This window comes from Taudactylus pleione, unplaced genomic scaffold (assembly GCF_031769625.1).
Source record: "Taudactylus pleione unplaced genomic scaffold, aTauple2 ptg000378l, whole genome shotgun sequence".
NCBI lineage: Eukaryota > Metazoa > Chordata > Amphibia > Anura > Myobatrachidae > Taudactylus > Taudactylus pleione.
In genome coordinates, this window is record NW_028284779.1 from 1794320 (window position 1) to 1809477 (window position 15158).

General features: G+C 36.0%; 1 non-coding gene across 1 annotated transcript; it reads left to right on the plus strand.

The window, feature by feature from the left end:
• The first annotated feature begins 8529 nt into the window (after positions 1–8529).
• LOC148507927 (U7 small nuclear RNA) lies at positions 8530–8590 on the plus strand. Its single transcript, XR_015869652.1, has one exon. It is a non-coding gene; the product is annotated as a U7 small nuclear RNA (small nuclear RNA).
• Positions 8591–15158: the final 6568 nt, after the last annotated feature.

Sequence of the window (15158 nt, forward strand, 5' to 3'; positions counted from 1 at the left end):
TTGTATGACAGCAATGTACACATAGATTGGACTTGAACAAAAAGTTATAATTTTCCACAATTTATGCAAATAAGCATTTTAGCACCTAGTCCACTACAGTATGTCTGATGCATTGTAATATTCTAAAAGAATCTCACACTGTTCTACTTAACAGTGGATCTCAACTCCAGTCCCCAAGTACCACCAACGGGTCATGTTTTGTATATTTCTTTAATCATGCACAGCTGAGTTAATCTGTTTTGATGAGTCAGTATTTATCCCAAAAGCTTCCACAGACAGAAATCCTCAAAACATGTCCTGTTGGGAAAACTTGAGGGTTGAGAACCACATGAATGTATTAGATTTGGGGAGTGGGACATATGTAAATGGCTAGAGAACAAATTATCAGTTTAAAGAAAATAGTCCATAATAATTGGACACCTCAAATGTGGGTGATACTTATTAGTGAGGTACAAGAGTGTTCCACTGTGTCGGTTTTAAGCATTTTACCAGAGCATTGTCCTTTTTAATCTAATTTTAAAGATATTTCCTAGATCCATTAAAGAGTGTTATAGCAGTTGTGGTTGAGCTCATGCAATAAAGTAATTCAAGAATGTATCTGACAAACATATTTCTATTGCTAAAACAGAAACTATTTAGAACATAACCACCCAAAATGATTAACAACATAAAAATACAATTCAGGAGGGTTGAAATTGAATGGAAGTCCAAGATGTTCATCGTTTTATGCAAATGACCATTTCACCTAGTCCCAATTTATTGATGTGGACACATCTTTTTCTATTAATATTAACATTTAATTATAGTTAAATTATCAAATACTTTAAACTATACATTTTGAAAACTATATGACAGCCAAAAAGCAAAAAAAATAATAGTTACTCACTATAAGATAAATAAAGTTTTCATATACAATAAATGAGTAAAAAGTAACACTTGGTTGATGTTTATAGCTCTTTTGCTATTTGTTTAACAGCTTTTTGGCAGGTGCTAAAAAGCATTAATGTTTTGGTAAAAAATAGATAATATTATTAATCATCTTCTGTTTGTTTTAGAAAAGTAATGTCTTTTTATAAAAAGTATTATTTACTCATCTGTCAATATGATAGTTGTATATTGCAAGTATTTGAATTGGAAGTTTTAATTTCATATTGAGAGCATTGCAGAATCACTGTATACAGTTTAGGATTGTATATATTTGTTGTGGGGTGTCAATTAGTGTTTGGAAGAGTAAGTATTTGATTACATTTATATATATTTAGTTGTATGACAGCAATGTACACATAGATTGGACTTGAACAAAAAGTTATAATTTTCCACAATTTATGCAAATAAGCATTTTAGCACCTAGTCCACTACAGTATGTCTGATGCATTGTAATATTCTAAAAGAATCTCACACTGTTCTACTTAACAGTGGATCTCAACTCCAGTCCCCAAGTACCACCAACGGGTCATGTTTTGTATATTTCTTTAATCATGCACAGCTGAGTTAATCTGTTTTGATGAGTCAGTATTTATCCCAAAAGCTTCCACTGACAGAAATCCTCAAAACATGTCCTGTTGGGAAAACTTGAGGGTTGAGAACCACATGAATGTATTAGATTTGGGGAGTGGGACATATGTAAATGGCTAGAGAACAAATTATCAGTTTAAAGAAAATAGTCCATAATAATTGGACACCTCAAATGTGGGTGATACTTATTAATGAGGTACAAGAGTATTCCACTGTGTCGGTTTTAAGCATTTTACCAGAGCATTGTCCTTTTTAATCTAATTTTAAAGATATTTCCTAGATCCATTAAAGAGTGTTATAGCAGTTGTGGTGGAGCTCATGCAATAAAGTAATTCAAGAATGTATGGGACAAACATATTTCTATTGCTAAAACAGAAACTATTTAGAACATAACCACCCAAAATGATTAACAACATAAAAATACAATTCAGGAGGGTTGAAATTGAATGGAAGTCCAAGATGTTCATCGTTTTATGCAAATGACCATTTCACCTAGTCCCAATTTAAAGATGTGGACACATCTTTTTCTATTAATATTAATATTTAATTATAGTTAAATTATCAAATACTTTAAACTATACATTTTGAAAACTATATGACAGCCAAAAAGCAAAAAAAAATAAAATAATAGTTACTCACTATAAGATAAATAAAGTTTTCATATAGAATAAATGAGTAAAAAGTAACACTAAGTTGATGTTTATAGCTCTTTTGCTATTTGTTTAACAGTTTTTTGGCAGGTGCTAAAAAGCATTAATGTTTTGGTAAAATATAGATAATATTATTAATCATGTTCTGTTTGTTTTAGAAAAGTAATGTCTTTTTATAAAAAGTATCATTTACTCATCTGTCAATATGATAGTTGTATATTGCAAGTATTTGAATTGGAAGTTTTAATTTCATATTGAGAGCATTGCAGAATCACTGTATACAGTTTAGGATTGTATATATTTGTTGTGGGGTGTCAATTAGTGTTTGGAAGAGTAAGTATTTGATTACATTTATATATATTTAGTTGTATGACAGCAATGTACACATAGATTGGACTTGAACAAAAAGTTATAATTTTCCACAATTTATGCAAATAAGCATTTTAGCACCTAGTCCACTACAGTATGTCTGATGCATTGTAATATTCTAAAAGAATCTCACATTGTTCTACTTAACAGTGGATCTCAACTCCAGTCCCCAAGTACCACCAACGTGTCATGTTTTGTATATTTCTTTAATCATGCACAGCTGAGTTAATCTGTTTTGATGAGTCAGTATTTATCCCAAAAGCTTCCACTGACAGAAATCCTCAAAACATGTCCTGTTGGGAAAACTTGAGGGTTGAGAACCACATGAATGTATTAGATTTGGGGAGTGGGACATATGTAAATGGCTAGAGAACAAATTATCAGTTTAAAGAAAATAGTCCATAATAATTGGACACCTCAAATGTGGGTGATACTTATTAGTGAGGTACAAGAGTATTCCACTGTGTCGGTTTTAAGCATTTTACCAGAGCATTGTCCTTTTTAATCTAATTTTAAAGATATTTCCTAGATCCATTAAAGAGTGTTATAGCAGTTGTGGTGGAGCTCATGCAATCAAGTAATTCAAGAATGTATGGGACAAACATATTTCTATTGCTAAAACAAATAAATTTAGAACATAACCACCCAAAATGATTAACAACATAAAAATACAATTCAGGAGGGTTGAAATTGAATGGAAGTCCAAGATGTTCATCGTTTTATGCAAATGACCATTTCACCTAGTCCCAATTTAAAGATGTGGACACATCTTTTTCTATTAATATTAATATTTGATTATAGTTAAATTATCAAATACTTTAAACTATACATTTTGAAAACTATATGACAGCCAAAAAGCAAAAAAAAAAAAATAATAGTTACTCACTATAAGATAAATAAAGTTTTCATATAAAATAAATGAGTAAAAAGTAACAGTTGATGTTTATAGCTCTTTTGCTATTTGTTTAACAGCTTTTTGGCAGGTGCTAAAAAGCATTAATGTTTTGGTAAAAAATAGATAATATTATTAATCATGTTCTGTTTGTTTTAGAAAAGTAATGACTTTTTATAAAAAGTATCATTTACTCATCTGTCAATATGATAGTTGTATATTGCAAGTATTTGAATTGGAAGTTTTAATTTCATATTGAGAGCATTGCAGAATCACTGTATACAGTTTAGGATTGTATATATTTGTTGTGGGGTGTCAATTAGTGTTTGGAAGAGTAAGTATTTGATTACATTTATATATATTTAGTTGTATGACAGCAATGTACACATAGATTGGACTTGAACAAAAAGTTATAATTTTCCACAATTTATGCAAATAAGCATTTTAGCACCTAGTCCACTACAGTATGTCTGATGCATTGTAATATTCTAAAAGAATCTCACACTGTTCTACTTAACAGTGGATCTCAACTCCAGTCCCCAAGTACCACCAACGGGTCATGTTTTGTATATTTCTTTAATCATGCACAGCTGAGTTAATCTGTTTTGCTGAGTCAGTATTTATCCCAAAAGCTTCCACAGACAGAAATCCTCAAAACATGTCCTGTTGGGAAATCTTGAGGGTTGAGAACCACAAGAATGTATTAGATTTGGGGAGTGGGACATATGTAAATGGCTAGAGAACAAATTATCAGTTTAAAGAAAATAGTCCATAATAATTGGACACCTCAAATGTGGGTGATACTTATTAGTGAGGTACAAGAGTATTCCACTGAGTCGGTTTTAAGCATTTTACCAGAGCATTGTCCTTTTTAATCTAATTTTAAAGATATTTCCTAGATCCATTAAAGAGTGTTATAGCAGTTGTGGTGGAGCTCATGCAATAAAGTAATTCAAGAATGTATGGGACAAACATATTTCTATTGCTAAAACAGAAACTATTTACAACATAACCACCCAAAATGATTAACAACATAAAAATACAATTCAGGAGGGTTGAAATTGAATGGAAGTCCAAGATGTTCGTTTTATGCAAATGACCATTTCACCTAGTCCCAATTTAAAGATGTTGACACATCTTTTTCTATTAATACTAATATTTAATTATAGTTAAATTATCAAATACTTTAAACTATACATTTTGAAAACTATATGATAGCCAAAAAGCAAAAAAAAAAAAAATAATAGTTACTCACTATAAGATAAATAAAGTTTTCATATAAAATAAATGAGTAAAAAGTAACAGTTGATGTTTATAGCTCTTTTGCTATTTGTTTAACAGCTTTTTGGCAGGTGCTAAAAAGCATTAATGTTTTGGTAAAAAATAGATAATATTATTAATCATGTTCTGTTTGTTTTAGAAAAGTAATGACTTTTTATAAAAAGTATCATTTACTCATCTGTCAATATGATAGTTGTATATTGCAAGTATTTGAATTGGAAGTTTTAATTTCATATTGAGAGCATTGCAGAATCACTGTATACAGTTTAGGATTGTATATATTTGTTGTGGGGTGTCAATTAGTGTTTGGAAGAGTAAGTATTTGATTACATTTATATATATTTAGTTGTATGACAGCAATGTACACATAGATTGGACTTGAACAAAAAGTTATAATTTTCCACAATTTATGCAAATAAGCATTTTAGCACCTAGTCCACTACAGTATGTCTGATGCATTGTAATATTCTAAAAGAATCTCACACTGTTCTACTTAACAGTGGATCTCAACTCCAGTCCCCAAGTACCACCAACGGGTCATGTTTTGTATATTTCTTTAATCATGCACAGCTGAGTTAATCTGTTTTGCTGAGTCAGTATTTATCCCAAAAGCTTCCACAGACAGAAATCCTCAAAACATGTCCTGTTGGGAAATCTTGAGGGTTGAGAACCACAAGAATGTATTAGATTTGGGGAGTGGGACATATGTAAATGGCTAGAGAACAAATTATCAGTTTAAAGAAAATAGTCCATAATAATTGGACACCTCAAATGTGGGTGATACTTATTAGTGAGGTACAAGAGTATTCCACTGAGTCGGTTTTAAGCATTTTACCAGAGCATTGTCCTTTTTAATCTAATTTTAAAGATATTTCCTAGATCCATTAAAGAGTGTTATAGCAGTTGTGGTGGAGCTCATGCAATAAAGTAATTCAAGAATGTATGGGACAAACATATTTCTATTGCTAAAACAGAAACTATTTACAACATAACCACCCAAAATGATTAACAACATAAAAATACAATTCAGGAGGGTTGAAATTGAATGGAAGTCCAAGATGTTCGTTTTATGCAAATGACCATTTCACCTAGTCCCAATTTAAAGATGTGGACACATCTTTTTCTATTAATATTAATATTTAATTATAGTTAAATTATCAAATATTTTAAACTATACATTTTGAAAACTATATGACAGCCAAAAAGCAAAAAAAAATAAAATAATAGTTACTCACTATAAGATAAATAAAGTTTTCATATAGAATAAATGAGTAAAAAGTAACACTTAGTTGATGTTTATAGCTGTTTTACTATTTGTTTAACAGCTTTTTGGCAGGTGCTAAAAAGCATTAATGTTTTGGTAAAAAATAGATAATATTATTAATCATGTTCTGTTTGTTTTAGAAAAGTAATGACTTTTTATAAAAAGTATCATTTACTCATCTGTCAATATGATAGTTGTATATTGCAAGTATTTGAATTGGAAGTTTTAATTTCATATTGAGAGCATTGCAGAATCACTGTATACAGTTTAGGATTGTATATATTTGTTGTGGGGTGTCAATTAGTGTTTGGAAGAGTAAGTATTTGATTACATTTATATATATTTAGTTGTATGACAGCAATGTACACATAGATTGGACTTGAACAAAAAGTTATAATTTTCCACAATTTATGCAAATAAGCATTTTAGCACCTAGTCCACTACAGTACGTCTGATGCATTGTAATATTCTAAAAGAATCTCACACTGTTCTACTTAACAGTGGATCTCAACTCCAGTCCCCAAGTACCACCAACGGGTCATGTTTTGTAAATTTCTTTAATCATGCACAGGTGAGTTAATCTGTTTTGTTGAGTCAGTATTTATCCCAAAAGCTTCCACAGACAGAAATCCTCAAAACATGTCCTGTTGGGAAAACTTGAGGGTTGAGAACCACATGAATTTATTAGATTTGGGGAGTGGGACATATGTAAATGGCTAGAGAACCAATTATCAGTTTAAAGAAAATAGTCCATAATAATTGGACACCTCAAATGTGGGTGATACTTATTAGTGAGGTACAAGAGTATTCTACTGTGTCAGTTTTAAGCATTATACCAGAGCATTGTCCTTTTTAATCTAATTTTAAAGATATTTCCTAGATCCATTAAAGAGTGTTATGGCAGTTGTGGTGGGGCTCATGCAATAAATTAATTCAAGAATGTATGGGACAAACATATTTCTATTGCTAAAACAGAAACTATTTAGAACATAACCACCCAAAATGATTAACAACATAAAAATACAATTCAGGAGGGTTGAAATTGAATGGAAGTCCAAGATGTTCATCGTTTTATGCAAATGACCATTTCACCTAGTCCCAATTTAAAGATGTAGACACATCTTTTTCTATTAATATTAACATTTAATTATAGTTAAATTATCAAATACTTTAAACTATACATTTTGAAAACTATACGACTTCCAAAAAGCAAAAAAAAATAATAGTTACTCACTATAAGATAAATAAAGTTTTCATATACAATAAATGAGTGAAAAGTAACATTTGGTTGATGTTTATAGCTCTTTTGCTATTTGTTTAACAGCTTTTTGGCAGGTGCTAAAAAGCATTAATGTTTTGGTAAAAAATAGATAATATTATTAATCATGTTCTGTTTGTTTTAGAAAAGTAATGTCTTTTTATAAAAAGTATAATTTACTCATCTGTCAATATGATAGTTGTATATTGCAAGTATTTGAATAGGAAGTTTTAATTTCATATTGAGAGCATTGCAGAATCACTGTATACAGTTTAGGATTGTATATATTTGTTGTGGGGTGTCAATTAGTGTTTGGAAGAGTAAGTATTTGATTACATTTATATATATTTAGTTGTATGACAGCAATGTACACAGATTGGACTTGAACAAAAAGTTATAATTTTCCACAATTTATGCAAATAAGCATTTTAGCACCTAGTCCACTACAGTATGTCTGATGCATTGTAATATTCTAAAAGAATCTCACACTGTTCTACTTAACAGTGGATCTCAACTCCAGTCCCCAAGTACCACCAAAGGGTCATGTTTTGTAAATTTCTTTAATCATGCACAGCTGAGTTAATCTGTTTTGATGAGTCAGTATTTATCCCAAAAGCTTCCACTGACAGAAATCCTCAAAACATGTCCTGTTGGGAAAACTTGAGGGTTGAGAACCACATGAATGTATTAGATTTGGGGAGTGGGACATATGTAAATGGCTAGAGAACCAATTATCAGTTTAAAGAAAATAGTCCATAATAATTGGACACCTCAAATGTGGGTGATACTTATTAGTGAGGTACAAGAGTATTCCACTGTGTCAGTTTTAAGCATTTTACCAGAGCATTGTCCTTTTTAATCTAATTTTAAAGATATTTCCTAGATCCATTAAAGAGTGTTATAGGAGTTGTGGTGGAGCTCATGCAATAAAGTAATTCAAGAATGTATGGGACAAACATATTTCTATTGCTAAAACAGAAAAAATTTAGAACATAACCACCCAAAATGATTAACAACATAAAAATACAATTCAGGAGGGTTGAAATTGAATGGAAGTCCAAGATGTTCATCGTTTTATGCAAATGACCATTTCACCTAGTCCCAATTTAAAGATGTGGACACATCTTTTTCTATTAATACTAATATTTAATTATAGTTAAATTATCAAATACTTTAAACTATACATTTTGAAAACTATATGACAGCCAAAAAGCAAAAGAAAAAAAAAAATAATAGTTACTCACTATAAGATAAATAAAGTTTTCATATAGAATAAATGAGTAAAAAGTGACACTTAGTTGATTTTTATAGCTCTTTTACTATTTGTTTAACAGCTTTTTGGCAGGTGCTAAAAAGCATTAATGTTTTGGTAAAAAATAGATAATATTATTAATCATGTTCTGTTTGTTTTAGAAAAGTAATGACTTTTTATAAAAAGTATCATTTACTCATCTGTCAATATGATAGTTGTATATTGCAAGTATTTGAATTGGAAGTTTTAATTTCATATTGAGAGCATTGCAGAATCACTGTATACAGTTTAGAGGATTGTATATATTTGTTGTGGGGTGTCACTTAGTGTTTGGAAGAGTAAGTATTTGATTACATTTATATTTAGTTGTATGACAGCAATGTACACATAGATTGGACTTGAACAAAAAGTTATAATTTTCCACAATTTATGCAAATAAGCATTTTAGCACCTAGTCCACTACAGTATGTCTGATGCATTGTAATATTCTAAAAGAATCTCACACTGTTCTACTTAACAGTGGATCTCAACTCCAGTCCCCACATACCACCAAAGGGTCATGTTTTGTATATTTCTTTAATCATGCACAGGTGAGTTAATCTGTTGTGCTGAGTCAGTATTTATCCCAAAAGCTTCCATAGACAGATATCCTCAGTACATAACCTGTTGGGAAAACTTGAGGATTGAGAACCCTTGATCATAACATTAGATGAATGTATTAGTTTTGGGGGGTGGGACATATGGAAAAGGATAGAGAATAAATTATCAGTTTAAAGATAATAGTCCATAATAATGAGACATCTCAAATGTGGGTGATACTTATTAGTGGGATAGAAGAGTATTCCACTGTGTCAGTTTTAAGCATTATACCAGAGTATTGTCCTTTTTAATCTAATTTTAAAGATATTTGCTAGATCTTTAAAATTGTGGATCCCAGGGTCCCCTCACTTAAAAAAAATGATGGTCCTACTCCACTGTTTTTGGTTCCCATCATATATTATGGGGGCTGAGGTCAGATAGACGTTTGGGTAGAGGGAGTTAAGAGCAAGAAAATGTTGGGGTATGGGTAGAAGTTGGAGTAGAGCTATTGGAAGAGGGCAGTAAGGGCAGGCACAACTGGAGGTAGACAGGGGGCAAAGGTAGATAGCAAGTGGGGCAGTACTGGGACAAGGAGAAGGTTGGGATAGGCAGTGCTGGGGGTAGGGAGGGGGTAAATGCAGACAGCAGTTGCAACTGTGTTGGAGGGCTAGGGGCAGGCAGTTCTAGGGGTAGGGAGAGAGCAAAGGTAGCTCATAGCTGGGGCAGTAGTGGAAGGCAAGGAGGGTGTTGGGGCAGGTAGTACTGGAGGTGGGGCATGGGCAAGGGTAGATGATAGCTTGGGTAGTAGTGGGGGCAAGGAGGATAGGGTTAGGCAGTGATGGGGGTAGGGATGGGGTAAAGGTAGACAGCAACTTAAAATGTTAGTAGCAGCCAGCCAATCCTCACCACCACTACTGTTTTCCAAATGGTAGTATCCCTTTTTGTTTGCCCGCCCACCCACATATCTTCACTGTTAGCAGCAGCCACGGGAAGTTACCTTCAGCTCCTCCATTTGCCACAACACCAGACAGCCTCCTGCTAATCCTGTGGCACCAAACCCTGACCCGCTGTGATTTACTGGAATCCCTCTGACAGTGCAGATATGCCAGAGTACAAAGTGTCAGAATGCAGCCTGGGATCAGCCATTATTCATCTCCGTGCTGGCTTCCTTGGGCTTAGGTGTTAAGTCACTTGGAGTGGAGGTGAGTGGTATCTGAGTATTCTTCTAGGGCTTCCGTGCATGCATCCTGGTTTCTAGGGTGCTGGGCATGGGTGCAGCCTTGTTGGTTCATATCACCTGACTAGTCTCTCCCAATGGTAGTCCTGTGGTCACTCAGCTGATCCTCTGATCCAATGACCAGCTACCCAGGGGTATTGAAGTAAACAGGAAACTACTGTAACCAGTGTTACTTATATTAGCTTCCATGCTAACACTCGTGTTTCTTGTAAATCCCTTTGTTGTCTTTTAGTCAGCTTCTCAGCTCTTTAACCACCTCCCTGTGTTCCTGCAGTGTCAGCTTTCATGCTAATTGCTAATTAGCTTTCAGCTGACCAGTAGATTCTCCTGTGTTCAAGTATTCATTTCAACTCCTGTGTCAAGTATTCGTTTCAACTCCTATGTTGAAGAAATCATTTCAACTCCTGTGTTCAAGTATTCATATCAATTCCTGTGTTCAATTATTCATCTCAACTCCTGTGTTCAAGTATTTATATCAACTCCTGTGTTCAAGTAATCAGTTCAACTACTGCATTCAAGTATTCATTTCAACTCCTGTGTTCAAGTATTCACTTCATCTCCTGTGTACAAGTATTCACTTAATCTCCTGTGTTCAAGAATCCAGTTCATCTCCTGTGTTCAAGTAATCAGTTCAACTCCTGCATTCAAGTATTCATTTCAACTCCTCTGTTCAAGTATTCACTTCATCTCCTGTGTTCAAGAATCCAGTTCATCTCTTGTGTTCAGGTCTTCCTGCCACTCCCAAGTACCTGTCCAGAGGGCCACAACCTGCTCACTTGGCACAGCAAATCCCATATCCCAACTGGGGGGTCACTGGTGAAGACCAAGTGAGTTCCACATCATGTCCCTGTAGTCAGAGTACCGTATCTATCTATCTGTCTGTCTGTCTCTGGGGGTTACTATCTCTGTGGCAAGATTCAGTGTGTCATCAACTAATGCCCATACATGACTATAGCAGCACTCCCTTTATGCTTGTAGCCAGTACCAATACATGAGTATGGCACCAGTGTCCATACATAACTACTGTATATGCCAACAGTCAGTACATAATCTCCCAAAATGGATTACTGTAGTTTTACCTTTTTTCATACAGTTGCAGATCAGCTTTGTGCTGAGGTGAAGTGCATGTCAGCCATACACCCAGAATGCAGCCTCATAGCCATAACCCTGGTGTCAATGACAACGGCAGCCAGAGCTTCCAGTAAACTGGCTAGCACCTGCTACTTGCAGTTCATGGGCATTCTATCACTATGCATGACAATTATCAAAATGGTACCTTATCAGTATAGGAAAGTCCTGGTAGCTACAATCTGTCAGCACTAATGGATATACTGTAGGCTGTAGCTGCTGCCTACTTGTAAATATTGCCATAGGGGGAAGAGTGAGAGATACGCAAGGAGCAGGAAGGGGGTGGATTGCTCAGTAGTGTAGCTTCTGACAAGGGGCGTGGCAAGCAGAGAGCTCGATACATTCCACCAGAAGCTTTGTTGTTGATTGGCTGCAAGATCAGTGGGCGGGTTTATGCAACAGCTGTAAGGTTCCAGCGTGCATGCAACAATTAGGCTATATGATGTGCCAGTCAGAGATGTGTTTTGAAAGGGGGCGTCCCCACCATTGCCCCATCAATTAATCTCGTTTTTGAAGGTGACGAGTCCAGGGCAGTCTATTAATAACTGTGAGAAAACCAGTACTAATCCCCCCGGCGGCGCCCTACAACGGTGTCCATGCTCGGAGCAGGAGCTATGCCCCTGCCTGTAGTGCTGCTGCTGCAGTTGTTGCATGGCTCCTCCATCACTTTTTATAGCCTGGAGCAGTGGTTGTAGTGGGAATTTTGAAATGGGGGTATGGAATATTTAGAAACAGCATGAATATGAGTGAGCAACGCAGGTGTGCCAAAAATGGGCATGACCACACGTCATAAAGGGCATGGTCACTCAAAAAGGGGCATGTTAGCATGACACGATACCCATTTTTTTTTTACTCTGGGAGCATTCATGGCAAATCTTTCAGGCTCAGGGTGCCTTTAACTGTATGGTGGTGGTTTTGTAACATGGTGACTACTTTCTTGGGCCTCTGGACCTAATTCAGACCCAGACGCTAAGAAGCGTTCGTTCATAGCTGGCCGATATTCGCATTCTGCACATGCATATGCATCGCAGTGCGTGAACCAGTGCAAAAGATCGGGAAGCGTTCGCTCATTGTGCATAGACTGCCCAGCAGAGTGAGTGACAGGATAAGCTGTTTGTTGGTGAATACAGGGGCAGGCCACTAGAAACAGGGGAGTGGAGATGCAAATGCAGGCGTGCATAATTAACAGGCAGCGTCATCATACACGTCACCTGGTTGTATTTCACACTGAAGTAATCGCTGTGCTTGATGTAGGATATAGTCAACCTCAAGCACTGCATTCGCTTCCGATGGTACCCGATGTACCGATGACACTTCCTGGAGATGACGTGCGCAAGTGGGCGTCTTAAGACAAGCTGGTGAGCGTCGGCATACACAAAGTGATCGCACGCCAAGACATAGTGGGTGTGTTTATGCCTTGCCTGCAATTGCCTGCTGTGCCATCACTTAGCCGAATTTGCATATGCTGGGTGTGAAAGAACACATCTAGTGAGCGGGTCTGAATGAGCTCCTCTGTACACTAGCAGCTGATGCAGGCCGCTTATGTGCAAGCTCCACAGCAGTGTAAGTAAGGACACCTGTAGCAGAAGTCATGTAAAGGAGATGACAGCTGCATATGCTGTTCTTGCTTCCAAGCACACACAGCTGGGAGTGCTAGGACTTGTTGTTCCTGCTCTGCTGCAGAATCACAGTTCAGCGACACCTACTCTAAACCTCCTTATAGAGTAGGTGTCAGTGAGCTGTGATTATGCAGCAGTTTAGAATCTACAAGTCCAGCACTCCCAGCCATGTGTGCTTGGGATCAAAAGCAGCATCATGGACGTCTTGCTCCATGTACATTCCGCTCCCTCACCCCCATAAACACACAAACTGCTACTGTACATGGAGCAGCCAGGCCACCTTACCTGACCCTTATTTCAAATCGTGTGAGTGCAGCCGGATGTGTGTTCAGCAGCTTCAGTACGTCATGCACTTCACCTCCTCACATCCATTCCAGGCACCAGGAGCAGCATCGAGCAGGAGCATCAGATAACACAGCCACAGCAGCCATTGTTCTGTCCACGGTCCATGCTCTGCCCGGCTCCTCCGTACAGCTTCCTGCAAGATGGACATTGAACAATCAGCGGTCTCCCGCTGACGGCCGCTGATTGGCAGACGGACATGTCGGCGCTTAAGTCACACCTCCACCCTCAGCAAACTGGAAAAAAAAATGAGTGCTTGAACAATGTGCAGGTATGTCATAGTGGTACATACCGGAACACTACGAGCATTGGACTGGAGATGGGCCTGGATACAATAGTCTTAATTTGCAGTTGGGGATTGGCCCTGATTCAGACCCGCTCACTGCGGACACAGCTCGCAGGTCTGAAGGGCAATTTTTTTTTTCTTGTTCCGGCCTTCTGGCCGATCCTTAAGCTGTGGGTGACCACCCACAGCTTTTGCAAGCAGCCAGGTGATGCTCGCGACCATCGGGGCTTGCGATGAGACCCTTGTGGTAGGCTCTCATCTGCCACAAGCCCCTCTATTAGAGCCAGGAGCTCACCACTGACATCACTCATGATGTCAGTGGGGCTGCCACCAAATGGCAGGCATTCCTTTGGGAATGCCTCCATTTGGCTGGCCACCCCTCAGGACCCGCCTACCAAACGGGGTGAGCTGGCGATCAACATTGACAGCTGCTCCTTTTGGATGTGAGCGCAAGAGCCAGTGATTCAAGCTATGCGCTTGCGAGTGGGTCTGAACCAGGCCCTGAGTTTCCAGTCCACAAAGTCTGTATTTGCAATCACTGCAGTTGTGGTGGGGCTCATGCAATAAAGTAATTCATTGTATGGGATAAACATATTTATATTGCTAAAACAGAAAATATTTAGAATATAATCACCCAAAATGATTAACAAAATGAAAATACAATTCAGGAGGGTTGAAATTGAATGGAATTCCAAGATACTCATTGTTTTATGCAAATTACCATTTCACCAAGTCACAATTTAAAGATGTAGACACATCTGTTTCTATTGATATTAATATTTAATTATAGATAAATTATTATATACTTTAAACTGCATTTTAAAAACTATATAATGACAGTCAATAGGCAATAAGAAAAAAAAAATAATAGTTACTCACTATAAGATAAATAAGCTTTCATATTCAATGGATGAGTAAAAAGTACTTTTTTTTGCTATTTGTGTAACAGCATTTTGGCAGGTATGCAAAAGCATTAATGTTTCAGTAAATAATAGATAATATTATTAATCATGTTCTGTTTGTTTTGGAAAAGTAATGTTTTATAAAAAGTAATATTTTCTTAACTGTCAATATGATATTGTGTATTGAAAGTTTTTGTTTAATATTGAGAGTATTGCAGAATCACTGTGAACAGTTTATAAGATTGGGTATAGTTTTTGTTTAGGGTCAATTAGTGTTTGGAAGAGTAAGTATTTGATTACATTTATATATCTTTAATTTATGGCAGCAATGTAAGCATAGATTTGATTTAAACAAAAAGTTATAATCTTCCACAATTTATGCAAATAAGCATTTTAGCACCTAGTGCAGTACAGTATGTCTGATGCATTGTAATATTCTAAAAGAATCTCACACTGTTCTACTTAACAGTGGATCTCAACTCCAGTCCCCAAGTACCACCAACGGGTCATGTTTTGTATATTTCTTTAATCATGCACAGCTGAATTAATCTGTTTTGCTGAGTCAGTATTTATCCCAAAAGCTT